At 38.0% G+C, this 12,146-nt stretch overlaps 1 protein-coding gene across 5 annotated transcripts in view; it reads right to left on the bottom strand.

Moving 5' to 3' along the window:
- LIMA1 (LIM domain and actin binding 1) overlaps positions 1-2,697 on the bottom strand; it is an 84,736-nt gene extending 82,039 nt beyond the window's left edge. For 2 of the 5 annotated variants that reach the window (XM_053895933.1, XM_053895934.1), the window contains exon 1: positions 2,577-2,697. The gene's annotated coding sequence lies outside the window, so the exon portion shown is untranslated. The remainder of the gene's footprint in view (positions 1-2,576) is intronic. The other 3 variants (XM_053895930.1, XM_053895931.1, XM_053895932.1) reach the window with 2 other exon arrangements.
- Positions 2,698-12,146: the final 9,449 nt, after the last annotated feature.

Raw genomic sequence — 12,146 nt, 5'->3', positions numbered from 1 at the left:
GTACCATGGCTCAAATAACCAAATGAGACAACCATCATCTGTTTTATTAACTCAGAATCTCTATTTAAAAATGAAAAACATAATCATATAGAAGGGACTGTATCATGTTCATCCTCTATATACTAGATCACTGCACACAGCAGGCAATTAATAAAAGCCTGAAGTTACATGGAAAGCGCTTAAGACCATCATAGACTTCAGATCATAAAGCTCTGCAAGGAATCTTCAAACACTTCTGACCCTTTCCTCTTTCGCTCATTTACCCATCCTGTCTCCCATCAGAAAGAAAGAAAGAAAGAAAGAAAGAAAGAAAGAAAGAAAGAAAGAAAGAAAGAAAGAAAAGTAGAGACATTTTGAAGGCACCTTAGCAAGAAAAAAATATCCTGTCATCATGATGCGCTGTTAATATAAATATTTTCACTTTTGAAGCTTTCTCTTCTTAGAATTATTAGAAGGTTGAAATTTGGCCCACTTTTAACCAGAGTCTGGAACAAAACTGGACTGTACCAAGTTAAAGTTACACAATGAAGCAATTTTACAAAATGGCACTATTTTGCTAAGGTTGCCAATACACTATTCTATTCCCAGAAGTTCTACAGTTCAGGGACTACATGATAACAACACTTCGAGACCCAATACAGAACAGTGAAAAACAGCTCCACCAACCATTAATGAACTACCATAGAATTAAGGACAAGTCTTAATCCCATCTTCAAAAGGCTATAATGTTGGCAGAACACCAGGTAGGACATATACGCAACACAAATGTCTGAGGAAAATAATTCACTAATACTCAAAGTTTTTTTGTGTTGTTTATTTTGTTTATAAGGAAAAGTAGAAGAAGGACATAGCACTCTGGCCTCATCTCTAGCATAGCACTGATTTCACCAAAACTGTAAGTTTTATCTATTGATTCTGCCTAACTCATTTGATTTTAACTAAGCTTTTTCAGAGTAGGGATGTTCGGAACTTTTTTTTTTTTTTTTTTTAATGTTTGCTCATTTTTGAAAGAGACAGAGCACAGAAGACAGAGCACAAGCAGGGTGGGGCGGAGAGAGAGGGGGACACAGAATCCAAAGCAGGCGCCAGGCTCCGAGCTGTCAGTATGGAGCCTGATGTGGGGCTCGAACTCACGAACCGTGAGATCATGACCTGAGTCGAAGTCGGACACTTAACCGACTGAGCCACCCAGGCGCCCAAAGTTTTTTCTTTTCTTTTCTTTTTTTTTTTTTTTTAATGTTTGGGGATGTTCGGAACTTTGAATCCATACTATAACTGACAAAACGAGGCACTCAATAACTGTTTTGTCCAAAAAATGAAATAAATAAATTCCTAAATTATTTAATAGCATGTTATGTATCGCTCTGTCGATGCAAAACAAGGAAATAGATGTGGACACAAACTTTTTTTTTTTTTTTAACCTTCTCTCCTGCCAATTCTATACCTTTTCAGAGGTCTACCTAAGACAATCATCCCATAGCCAGGTTATTACTCCACAGAAACTTAGAAAATGTTTGTTGAAGGTCATCTTCTTTTGTGTCTCCATCAGACCTCAGAAGAAAGTGTTATTTTATGGTTTCTAAAATATTTATCACTTGTGAATAGTATTAGTAACTATGGGGATAAAAAGTATTGTGTTTAACCGCTTAAATCAACAGCAAAAGAAAGAATAATGCAAAAGAAGACCTCTCCCCCAAAGGGGTATTGTCTCAAGGCTGATAACTCCCTAAGTACTTTCACTAACTTGAGGAGCCAAGTCAGTAGAACCATCTGGATTAGGCAGACTTTTGAAAGCCGGAATTAGGTGAAAGACAATAGTAGTTCAAATATCTCTCACTAGGATCAGCTAAACTCGTTCTAAGCACGAGTAAGGAGGCAAGGAAGGACGCCAGATGGTTGGCTCCTAGCACGTACAACTTCAAGCTTAGTAGGTGTAGCCAGGGGTGTACAGTTACCTTATATTAACACCTACCTATATTGGTGACAGGTGTCAATGATATATACGCGACAGCGATTCGGGGATGACACACTCAGCTGCAAGGACTGCTATATTCTCAACATGCCTCAAAGGGGTGTAAGTGTCTTAGAGTTCAGTAGGCAGCATGGAATGGGGAAAAATCGAAGACAGAGGGAATGGCTTTAAATGAAGAAGGGAAAAAAGCAGTTGAATATCAGAATATTTCCCTAGGAGACTATTTGGAATTTTGATGAACTGTCGCCTTCCTCCACCACACCAAAACTGTATATAGTTAGAAAGGAGTCTTCCCGATGGAAGAGGTGGTCCTATCAGCTCCGGCCCTCAGGCAGCAAAGATTCGGCCCTACATAATTACTCCCAAGACCAGCGCAGTACCTAGACATGAGGAAAAGAGCAAGAAGATCAGCGGTTCCTCTACGCGCGCTCTCTCTCTCTCTCTCTCTCTCTCTCTCTCTCTCTCGGCGGGGGTGGGGGGAAGGGGTTCAAGCTCCTGGTGCTACCCCTGGCCCCAGAAGTCGCTGGAGAAGGAGACTGTGGAGGGAAGCCGGGGTCTCGCGCACTCTTCGGCCGTGCAAGATGTGGACAGAGAAGGCCCTTACCTGGCTGAAGGCGGTCTTTCCTCTGTGCTGCTACCAGCGGGGCTACGGGTCCCAGGCACTCTGCCTTGCGCACCTGTCGCGACCCAGCTGCAACACCTACAGCTTCTGCGGCCCCGCCCCGGTCCGGCTCCGAGCCCCGCCCCACCCCGCCCACTGCCGCGGGGGCGCGCACGCCCGCCGGTCTCCCGTGCGGCCTCGGGGCGGGCGTGCGCGTCGCCGACTGCGTGCCCTGCCTTCTGGGCCGCTCGCGTGGCTCCGCTGCGCGCTGCGTTGGCGTCTTGGGAGGCGTGGCTGCTTTTCTAGAGGCAAAGTCTAAGTCTCCGCGCTTATCTGTGAGGGGTGCGCCTGCCTTTCGTAGCCTTGAGCTTTGCGTTTCTCTGCTTTGGTCTTAACGCTGACCCAGAGTTACCGCAGTTTGACTCCGGAGCGACTGGGAGGTTTGACCTAGGTTCAACTGTAGGCCAGTCCCCAGCCAGCTTCCTGGTGCTTTCAGGGGTAAGTTTTGTGCAGGGAGAGTGATTTAGAAGAGGTGGCGTGGTGTAGTGGAAAGAGCTATAAATTAATCCAGATTCTACCGCTTGACGTTCATCAAGTCGCTTCACCTCACCAAGGCTGTGTAAATATGAAGGGGTTGGATGGGGCGGATCAAGTTCTTCGAACAGCTCGAACAATTATTATTCCTTCGCTTGGCATTGGAGCTCTGTGAAAGATTGAGTACGTCAAGAGGCCTACCAGTGCGCCATCCTGACCCCAGATTCTTGGCCCAGTTCCGTGAGGCTGCGTGAGTGCCTCTGATAGAGTCCTTCCTTTTCCTGCACTGCAAAGGTTTCAGATCACAAGTTGTCTGAAGTTTTTTGGAACTCACGTAGCTTGATAAGTGCTACAAGGGGCTTGTGTTACTAAATGCCTATACTTACACTTCCTAAAGCAGTTAAGAGAAGTACCTAATGAGAAATTTCCAACAGCAGATGATACATGGACCAATCCGTTGTTCCCTTCTTCCTTCAAATACCCAGGCTAGACTGATTTCTGAATAGGGTAGCAAGCATCAAGACTAGCAAAATTGGCCAGCGACATGGGAATGTAAAAGAGTATGCGATATCAATATAGGGTGGTACTCCAGAAGATGCATTCCCTTGCAGGTTTAGTTCCCTCAATATATGTCACAGACACACATCCAATTTAAAAACAAAAAAAAAACACAAGCCAATAAAGGCCCTTATTCTCCGCTAAGAAGGCTATGAAGCCTAACTGGGGTCAGAGTTTTAGACCTACATTTGAATCTCAACACAGCCACTTAACAACTAGGCAAATTACTCTGAACCCCTCCCTTAGTGCCCTTTTGAAAACAGAGCTAGTAGTACGCCACAGTTGACTTGTTTTAGTTTGCAAGGCTCATTGCTAAATTTGGGGGGATTTTATGAGCCAGTTGTTAAGCTCAACCACTGTTAAAAATCAAATTATGTAAATTTACGATTAAATACGTTAAAATCAGGTAATAAATACTCAAAACTCGTCACTTTTTAAAAACTTACTTTTACCAATAACTCTTCCTCTGAGAGCATTTGTCTGTTGTATCTTACGGATGGGAATGTACGCATCTCTTCCCAGCTCTGTTCAGAAACGTCGCATTTGTAGTTTGAAATTGGCTTCAATAGGAACATTTGCATTGCCGAAATTGGCAAAAGTTACAAATGAGGGTTTAGTTTATTGTTTTGTTGATTTTCTAGGCCCAAGGGTCTACAACTTTTTCTGTAAACAAAAAGTAAATGTTTTAGGCTTTCTAGTACATATGGTCTTTGTCACAACTACTCAACTCTTACGTTAAAAATGGGTGTGGCCAGGGGCACCTGGGTGGCTCAGTCGGATCTCACCAGGATGAGATCCAGCCCTCCAACTGTCTCCATGCTGGGCTTGGAGCCTGCTTAATTAGGATCCTCTCTCTCCCTCTCCCTCCACTTGTGCACGCTTGCTCTCTCTCCCTCTCAAAAAAATGGATGTGGCTATGTTCCAGTAAAGCTTCATTTACAAAAACAGTCAGTAGGCTTGTAGAGAAAATGTTGATAATGCAGAATTAAACTTTACATGTATCACATTCCTGGCCTCGACATTGTGAATAGCACAAAAAATTGAAGTAGTCTTTCAGTATTCAAAAACTATCACCCAGTTCAGCAAACAAGTTGCTCATGTCATTGATAAATGAGTGAAATTCCAATACACTTCTTCACTATTTTACTTTTTTTTTTATCTTACTGGTTAACTTAAATGAAAATATCAACCAACATCCATGTCTGAACCTCACTTTTTTTTAAGTTTATTTGTTTTGAGAGAGGGAGTGGGTGCACATGTTAAGGGGGGGCGGGGAGGGGGAGAGGCAGAGAGAAGGAGAGAGAATCCCAAGCAGCCTCCGCACTCTCAGTGAGGAGCCTTGGTGTGGGGCTCAAACCCATGAACCATGAGACCATGACCGGAGCTGGGACCAAGAGTATGATGCCCAACCAACTGAGCTACCCAGGTGCCCCTGAACTACACTTCTTTGACAATGATGTGTCTTTTTTTTTTTCTGAATAAAATTGTAATTAAGCATTTATTCATAGTCTGATTTTGTGAAATATTGTTGGAAAAAGAGTGAACCAAACCAATGGATTTTCAAGAAATAGCAAGTCACACAAAGTATAGGTATAGGCCAAAAAGCAAAGTATTTTAGTTTAAAATCCTGCCAAAGACTCCATCAAAAAAAACTGAGACTAATAAATGAATTCAATAAAGTTGTTGGTACAAAATCAATACACAAAAATCTGTTGTTTCTCAACACTGATAATACACTATCAGGGAAATAAAACAATACCATGTACAATTTCATCAAAAAGAATAAAAAGCCTAGGAATAATTTTAACCAAGGAGGCAAAGGCCTGTATATTGAAAACTATAAGACATTAATGAAAGAAATTCAAGAAGACAGAAATGGAAAGATATTCTTTGCTTGTGGATTGGAAGAACCAATATTGTTAAAACGTTCATACTATCCAATGCAATCTATAGTTTCAATGCAATCCCTATTAAAATTTCAATGGCATTTCTTTTTTTTTTAATTTTTTTAAACATTTATTTATTTTTGAGACAGAGAGAGACAGAGCATGAACAGGGGAGGGACAGAGAGAGAGGGAGACACAGAATCTGAAACAGGCTCCAGGCTCTGAGGTGTCAGCACAGAGCCTGATGCGGGGCTCGAACTCATGGACCAAGAATACATAATAAGTGAAGGACAGTCTCTTCAATAAATGGTGCTGGGAAAACTGGACAGCCTCATGTGGAAGAATGAAACTCAACCACTATTTTACACCATACATAAAAATTAATTCAAAATGGATCTGAAACCATAAAACTCCTAGAAGAAAACTTAGGTGGTAAGCTCCCTGACATATATCTTGGCAGTATTTTTTTTATTCTGATACCCAAAGCAAAAGCAACAATAGCAAAAATAAATAACTACATCATCATGTAGTAGAACTACATCATACTAAAAAGCTTTTGCAAAACACAGGAAACCATCAACAAAATGAAAATGCATCCTACTGAATAGGAGAAAATATTTGCAAATCATGTATCTGATAAGGGCTAATATCCAAAATATATAAAGAACTGATAAAACAAAATAGTAAACAATCCAACTTAAAAATGGGCAGAAGTTCTGAATAAATTTTTTTTCCAAAAAGACTTACAGATGGCCAACAGATACATGAAAAGATGCTTAATGTCTTTAATCATTGGAAATGCAAATCAAAACCACAATGAGATGTCATTTCACACCTTTAGAATGGCCATTTTAAAAAACACAAGAAGTAACAAGTGTTGGTAAGGATGTGGAGAAAAGGGAACCATTGTGCACTGTTTATGGGAATGTAAATTGGTGTAGCTATTATGGAAAACAGTATGAATGTTTCCCCAAAATATTAAAAATAGAACTACATATGATCCAGTAATTCCACTTTTGTGTCTATACCCAAAGAAGACAAAAACACTAACTCAGAAAGATCCTCATGTTCATTGAAAATGCTTTGAAATAAAAGAAGGCAAATTAGGATGTAAGGATGATTTGATAGTTTAGCATTTAGGAGTGACAGCAGAAAAGCATGTCCATGGGTCCAGGGAATGGAGGGCATATTTAGTAATCCCAAATGGTACTAATAAAACTAGACTTTCCTGAAAAAAAGAAAGAAAGAAAGAAAGAAAGAAAGAAAGAAAGAAAGAAAGAAAGAGAAAACTATTTTTCTAAAGACTGTAATAAGATCCAAGATTTGTGAAGAGAATCAACTGGTCAATTTCTAATTTAGTGTATAAACTAAATAATAAAAATATTGATAATATCATAAAAGTTCTTAATAGTTTTTACAGTTTAATAAAACATAATAGGCCTTTATCTGATAGGAAGGCAATAGTATTTTAAAAAATGGAGTAGATACAGGCAATTGTTTACATACCTGGTACAGTGCAATGAGAAAAACAGAAGATAAAACAAAAAATTATATGAAAATATTTAGGAATATTATAGAAAATAATTCCAGGTATGTGCTGTAATTGATTAGGCATCTACATTTTTGAAGAAAAGCACCTAGTGAATTAATTGCAGTACACAATTGAGTCAGTTTTTGTACTGGTAATATTTGTTGCTTTAAAAGAATTTGTGTCAGCCACAAAGGAGTGTATTTCTGATACATTATTGTCTACTTGAAATGATTGTGACTTTGATAATGTTTGAAAGAGAACTTAATTGCGTTTTGTTCTAATGGTATTTGTACAATAGTGGGAAGGAAGTCTGAAGTCAAGCTACAAATTTGTTAGAAAATTTTCCTGAAGTCATCATTTGGCACAAAGTTGTCGATTATAATTCTGTATTTGAAATAAAATAAGTCAATAATTTTAAAATATTCTGGATAAAATTTAGTCTGACACCAATACGATCCAATTAAAATTGAGTTAAAAACTGTAAAGAACTTGACATTATTAAAACTGCTTAAGTGTTGAGGTTGGCATGTAGTTTACAAACTGCCACTGCTGTATGTCAGGCATATTCTTCAATATATGTGCATTTTTCTCACTCTTTTTATTCTGGTTTAGCAAAGAGATTGGCTAACATTAATTTGTTGTAAGACCTTGCTTTAACGATTGACATTTTTTTTTGAGAGAGAGAAAGAGAGCATGAGCAGGGGGAGGGACAAAGGGAGAGGAAGAGAGAGAATCAAGCAGGCTCCACGCCCAGTGCGGAGCCCCACACAGGGCTTGATCCCATGATCCTGAGATCATGACCTGAGCTTAAATCAAGAGTCAGATGCTTAACCAACTGAGCTACCCAGGTGCCCCTAATGATTGACATTCTTGAAGAATTTTCATTATTTTCAATTGCACTGCAGTCAAGATCAACTAATATTCAGAAAGTAAAAACATTAAGTGTACCATAAAAGATTTGGAAAATTTTTAATTGGATTATGAAATATGAATCTCACGTTAGATTTAAGTCAAATGAATTTAAAGACATTCCACTTAATAAATTTGAAGCTCTGTATAGGAATATATTTCTAAAAAGTAATTAATTTGTATTTTATTAGAAACAAAGCATCTTTTGTTTGTTTGTTTAAGTCATCTCCATACCCAATGTGGGGCTGGAGCTCAGCACTCTGAGATCAAGAGTCCCATGTTCTGCCTATCGACTAAGCCAGCCAGGTGCCCCAGAAGCAAAGCATCTTAATTACTTTGATTTACAAGAACTATTTCCTTGGATTTATGGAGATTTAACTTTGGCAGTGGGGGGAGGTTGTATCATTCAAATGAAATTTTAAAACTTAAAATAATTCTAATGACTTTCAGGAATTTGTAGATAATAATGTAGAATCACACAATGTTACAATACCTGCAACTATACAAAAAGTGGGAAAAAAATCACACTATTATAGTCAGTAGTACTAAAGCTGAAAAAAGTCTCCTTTTAATTGCATTTGCATGAGATGAGAAATGGGAGTTTAATAGTAGAACATGTATAAAACTTAATTACACAAAACTTACTGGAAAAAGAGCAGATTATATCATCAAATAGTGGTTGTACCATTATACTTTGCTTTTCTCCCATGTTGGGTCCTATATCTCTTTACTCCTGATTTCTCAACATTGGCACTATTGAGTCATTTTTCCTTATCTGTTTTTTTGGTGTTTTATTTTGAAAATGTAACATTTGATTAGCATGTGTCTTTGAGAAATAAGTAGGACAGTTGAGAGAGAACTTAGCCTGAAAGAAATGTGCCCATCCTGGCATTCACATTCTTGAGCCTCTGTCACATCTCAGAGGGCAAGGTTTAACCATTTTTGCTAAAATTACTTTGGCCAGTGTGTGACAGCACTGTGAAAGGAAGTTCTCATCCTTAAAAATCGTAGCAAGAATGGATATTCTTAGAAAGCTATTGATTTAAAATACTCTCCCTTCTCCAATTGTGTCAAAGTCCTTGTAAGACTTTTTTTTTTTTTTTAAGAGCAGTTTTAGGTTTACAGCAAAATTTAGAGGATGGTACAAAAATTTCTCATATACTCCCTTATCCCCATATAAGCACAGCTTGTCTTATTGACATTCCCCACTGGAATGGTACATTAAAAAAATTTTTTTTTTAATTTGAGTATACTTGACACATAATGTTACATTACTTTTGGGTATATAGGATGGTACATTTGTTACCAAGGATGAACTTATACTGCATGTCATAATCATCCAAAGTCCATAGTTTACATTTGGATTCACTTTTGGTGTTGTTTATTCTTAGTTTAGACGAATACACAATGGCATATATCCATCACTATAGCATCATTCAGGGTATTTTCACTACCCTGAAAATCCTCTGTGCTCCACCTATACATCCTTCCTTCCACTTCAACCCTGGCAACCACTGATTTTTTAGCTATGTCCATAGTTTTGCCTTTCCTAAGAATATCATATAGTTGGGATCATGCAATATGTAGCCTTTTCAGATCAGCTTCTGTACTCAGTAATATGCATTTAAATTTCCTTCATGTCTTTTCATAGGTTCTAAGTTTTGTAAGAAACTGGCAAACTATTTTCAAAAATGGCTGTACCATTTTTCATTCCCACCAGCAAAGAATGAGAGTTCCTGTTGCTCCATATCCTCATCAGCATTTGGTATTGTCATTGTCCCAGATTTGGGCCATTCTAATAAAGGTGTAATGGTATCTTATTGTTTTAATTTGCATTTCTCTTCCTGACATATGACGTGGAACATCTTCTCATATGCTTATTTAGCATCTGTATATCTTTGGTGAGATGCCTGTTCAGATCTTTGGGGGGTGTGTGTGTGTGTGTGTGTGTGTCCCTGGGTGGGCACAAATGGCCCATTTTGTAATTAGGTTTTCTTATTGATGAGTTTTAAGAGTTCTTTTTTCTTTTAATGTTTATTTAGTTTTGAAAGAGAGAGGGGGACAGAGGATCGGAAGGAGGCTCTGCACTGACAGCAGAGAGCCCAATGTGGGGCTCAAATTCATGAACTGTGAGATCACATGACCTGAGCTGAAGTGGGACTGAGCTACCCAGGTGCCCCAAGAGTTCTTTTTATATTTTAGATAATACTCCTTTATTGGTTGTATCTTTTGCAAACACTTCTCCCAGTCTGTAGTTTGTCTCCTTATTTTCTTGACATTGTCTTTCACATAGTAGAAGTTTTAAGTTTTGTTGAAGTCTAGCTTATCCATATTTCTTTCATGGATTGTGCTTTTGGTGTTCTGTCTAAAACATTGCCATATCCAAGGTCATCAAGGTTTTCTCCTATGTTATCTTCTTGGAGTTTTGTAGTTTTACATTTTACATTTAGATTTATGACCCATTTTCAGGTAATTTTTATGAACTGTACAATGTATGTGTCTAGATTCATTATTTTCATTGTGAATGTCTAGTTGTTCCAGTATCATTGGTTGAAAAAATTATCTTTGCTCCATTGTAGTGCCTTTTCTTCTTTGTCAAAGTTCAGTTAGCTATATTTTTGTGGGTCTATTTCTGGGCTGTCTGTTCAGCTGCATGATCTATCTGTCTTTCATCAATACAATACTGTCTTGATTACTGTAGCTTTATAGCAGGTCTTGAAGTTAGATAGTGTCAATTCTCCAAATTTGTTCATCTTTTTCAATACTGTATTGGCTATTTTTGGTCTTTTGCTTCTCCATATAGACTTTAGAATCAGTTTGTCAATATTCACAAAATAACTTGCCAGGATTTTTATTGGGATTGCATTGAATGTACAGATCAATTTGCAAAGAAGTGACATCTTGACAACAGTGACTCTTCTTACCTGTGAACATGCAGTATTTCTCCGTTTTAGTTCTTTGATTTTGATTATCAGAGTTTTATAGTTTTCCTCATACAGATCTTGTAATGCTTTATTCTTTATTGTGGGGGACTATCCATATTCATATGTGTAACTCTAGTTCATGCTTTGAAGTAATCCATTAACACATATGCCATTGCTGATAGATATTTAGATTATTTCTATTTTTCACTCTTATAAACAATATTGAAAACACATCCGTCTGTTTGTATGCTAGAGTTTTTAGGTACATATCTCCAGTTTACCCTTTAATCTACTGTGTGTGATCTCATTTCTCTACATCCTCACCAAAAGTTGGTTATTATCAGACTTAAATCTTTGTAAGGTTGTTGGGTATGGAATGATAATATCGTTATTTTAATTAGCATTTGTTTAATTGAAAATGAGAATATCTTTTTTTTGATGTTTATTAGCCATTTGGATTTCTTTGTTTGAATAACTTATTCTAATCCTTTGTTCATTTTCCCCCTCGTTCATTTGCTGTGGGTTTTTTTCTATAGTCCCTCCTGGTACTTGTTCGTTGGTATACATATTTTAAGTTGCATAAATGCAGTTTTATTATCATCTTTCCCTTAACTTCATTCATACTTCTAAGTAAAAGTCATTCATTTTGCTATTCAATTAGTATTTGTCAGGTACCTACTATATGCCAGGTACAGTGCCAAGAACTGTGTATTTACTGGAGAACAAGATAGTGATTCAGAGGGACAAATAATTAAGTTAGTAGGATGCTTTAGATAAGTACTCTGATAGAGGAAAATACAGGAGGCTACATAGCCTTTCTGATTTTCTTCAGACTTGGAAATCAGAAATCTTCCTAGAGGAATTGATGTCTAAACTGAATAGTAAACAGGAATTAGCAAGGCAGAGGGATGTATGTATGTGGCTGGTTTACTGGAAGCGATAGATAGAGTAGGATCAATAAGGGGAAAACAATGCATAGTAGAGCTGTGCTTACTTTAAAAATGAGGGAAAATTCAGTATAGTTTAAGCCTTGGGTGCACGAGGTGGTAGTCACTGATGAAGCTGGAAAGGGAAGCAGGGGCCAGATTTTACAAGACATTGGAAGACATGTTAAGGAGTTTGAACTGTATTGTAGGACAACTGGGGAGCCATTAAACATTGTGCCTTAAAGTATGGATTACCTACATCAGAATTACCTATGAGGCCCCTGAGTGGCTCAGTCAGTGAAGCA

This window comes from Panthera pardus, unplaced genomic scaffold, assembly GCF_024362965.1.
Source record: "Panthera pardus isolate Hobbes unplaced genomic scaffold, ASM2436296v1 HiC_scaffold_6, whole genome shotgun sequence".
Classification (NCBI taxonomy): domain Eukaryota; kingdom Metazoa; phylum Chordata; class Mammalia; order Carnivora; family Felidae; genus Panthera; species Panthera pardus.
The sequence above is the reverse complement of the archived record's forward strand: the minus strand, read 5'-3'. Positions and strand labels throughout refer to the sequence as shown.